Source organism: Pyxicephalus adspersus, chromosome Z, assembly GCF_032062135.1.
Source record: "Pyxicephalus adspersus chromosome Z, UCB_Pads_2.0, whole genome shotgun sequence".
NCBI lineage: Eukaryota > Metazoa > Chordata > Amphibia > Anura > Pyxicephalidae > Pyxicephalus > Pyxicephalus adspersus.
In genome coordinates, this window is record NC_092871.1 from 10,365,422 (window position 1) to 10,368,724 (window position 3,303).

Sequence of the window (3,303 nt, forward strand, 5' to 3'; positions counted from 1 at the left end):
ATCTTTTTTAATATAACAAAAAAGTTCTGTTTAAATCTAATCTGAACAAAACAATTTATAATGATGTAATAATTCTCGGAAACAATATCACATGTAATTAGCCCGGAATCATTAACTGAACCACCAGGCAGCCTTGGAAATTGTTTTTCACTTGTCGGCAATTGAGGTTTATTAGGACAAGTCAGCTTCGCCTCCGTCACATTTTAGCTATATTACACCCCCCCCCTTTCCCCCCCTCAGGAGAGTTCTACATTCTCCCGCCACTTCCTAAGAACATTCCTTCTTTCTATTCCTTCCTCCCGCTTAGCACAGGTAACAAAGCTTTAATGCAAACCTTTAATCATACTGTCAGCGCCTGCGGCAGCTGCGTCACTGCCCTCTCCTGCCTGCGCTCCGCTATTCCCTGTACACACCGCTGCTGGCTTTCATCTCTGGCGTTCTCGTAGCGGGTACACAGTCTTACGTGTCTGCCCAAATCATGCCACAAAGAATGAGGATAGACTGATTCATGCCAAGGGCGGCTGACCACAAACCACTCAATTTTGCAATTTAAAAGTGGACGGGACATATCGTGTTAACTCTTTAATGAGCATTTAATAACTATCTCAGAGATCACAGTACTACCTTGACAATGCTTTCATAAGCTTATGTCTTTAAAGGGAGGGCGCCATTATTGCTCAGGCATCATCCAAAGTCAGCATTTATTTCTAGGATGGAGACTCTGGGGAGAGAGGACAAATTCTGATGCAGTTATTGTTCATAAATGTGGCCTTTCTCCTTTCGACTTGCTTCAAAGCTGAATTCTGATCACCGGGGGAGAGGAAACCGGACTGGAGGTGATGGGCAGCTTTATAACAAACAAAAAAGTATATCTTTTTTGGAAAAATTATATTGTTTTTAGTTATTGTGATGAATGAATAAATCATGAGGACAGTTCTGTACATAAGACTTGCAATGGCCTATTGGATTTCTATGCTGGAACCCAATCCTTGCTCTTCCGTGGAGCAGGCAAAAAAAAAAAACATGCATAAGCTATCATTGAGAAGTATGGTATGCCAAATAGACACCAAGCAACCCAAATATAGTTGGTATATCATAGTTTTATATATACACATATAAATCCTTGGTTTAGCAACCAAGACAAGACATTAATGTTTTTCCTGTTTTATAAATCAGGGGCGTTATGTAGCATTTGCAAACCCAGACAGGTACGGAGCAACTAGAAATCCCAACCAGCCCAAAAGGCAAATCATTGCCAATTTATGTCAAGGAGATATATCAGGAGCTGCAACACAAACTGTGAATATTTTAGTGCTGCTGACAATTGGCTATGAAATAAACAGGGGATATATAAACACCGATCAAAAGGTAAATATAAATAAAAATGGAATTTTTTCATGTGCTCCTTACATTGTTCACAGCTGCCTTTAAAATATTAAAACTCCCCTAAGACATCTATCATTTTAATACCTTATATTATTTTGTATCTCGAGTTGTCGGCGATTCTCGAAATTATGTGGGCGAAGCTTAAGATGAAGAAACTGCTGTGAGTTCTAGGCTACAATGATTGCGGTGGCCCTATAGTTAAATGTAGAGACAAAAGGTACAGAAATAAGGAAAATGATACAGCTGGAGAATGTGAAAAGCATGTAATTGTATGGTAAAGAAAAAACAATGCAGGACTAGTCATGGCAGATTTTCCTATAGTCTTCATTATTTGTCATTGACGCTAGGTCAACCGTTCTCAACCAGGGTTCCATGGAACTCTGGGTTTCCTCCAGAGGTTGATAGGGATTTCCTTGAACTGTAGCATTTTGACCTCCCACTTGATGATGCTAGCAGAGTTTTGGGACCACATGGTAGAGCCATCTGCAATACTCAGTTAAGGTTTTTAGGTGTCTATAAAGAATGATATTCTAGGCACCATTGGTGTCATTCTTTCCCACTGATTTCCAATACAATATTTTCAGCAGAGGTTCCCGATACCTGAAAATTATTTTAGGAGTTCCTCAAAGGGTAAAAAGGTCAGGAAAGGCTGGTCTAGAGAGATTAGAAAGTCAGAACTCCTGAGCTCCATACTTGTTCCAGTGTCTTCTACACTGAATAGTGCTGACAAGAGAAGAGAGAAGTCATCATCAATGCATATTTAGGGTGTCAGATCAATCATGATTGAAGAAACAATTGAATTAAAAAATAAACAGTAGATCAAAAGAGTATTAGAAAAAAGGTTCTCATTGAGTGAACAAGACCCAGAGCCATGCAAGTACTAGAGGGGTTATCATGGACCACCCTGAAACTTTTTATTTAGCAATATCCAATCCTCCTGTAAATGTTAGTATAAAACAAAGTAAAATATGTCTTCCCAATTGGTGTTCAAATTATTAATACTGCCACATCCAAAAAAGATACCAGCAGTATAACACAATACTTTGTGCAGCTCAACTCAACAAATAATGAATATCAGTAATAACAAGCACTTTATTTTCCAATTAAGAACACCTAAAACAATCCGTCTTCATCCTGCATACATAATATTTGATCAGCAATTTAGCCTACAGATGTTCCTTGTTCTCTACACATTTCACAGCAACTCTGTAGTCTTAAATGACATGAAACACTTACAGTGCTACTGATACCATGTGATCTAGGCTGCCTAGGCATTAGGTCATATGAAGAATCTTAATCGTTGCAGTTTTTTTTTTTAATTATAAATGGTATGATTTGGTAATGCTGACAGGTGGCCTATTAATTTATGTGAAGTGTGATATTTTAATGGTTGGTCATTTGACATAATTCAGCTGAATTACTAAAGGATTTGAAAATGTTCTTATGCTGAAATGTGTGAAGATTTTATTCAATTATCTAATCAGAAAAAAAAAAGATGTTTACTGATTTTATCTGTGCATGATTGGGTAATTTAATTAATTATTCTTTGGTAAATCAGCCTCAGTATGTCAGTGAAGAAAAGTCTCAAGTGGTCCATGCCGCCTTGGCAACCAAATTGGTCAGGTTACTATCCTGTACTGCTAGCAAAATTTTGGGTAGAATGCAATTGGAGCACTATAGTCTGTAATCTGGTCTCAGACATACTGATAAATGGCTGTTGATGCATATAACCACATGCAATAGGCAAAAATGCAATGACCAATGACAGCCAATCAGAATCCCCCTCCCAACAGCACCCACTGCAGCAACCTAAAATTCGATTGGTGGCCCCAAAATTAAGCACCCATTTGCTTCTGTCATTGCCCAACAGTAGATTCTGTTTTCTGCACTCTGACCATCACAATAAACACAAAATAA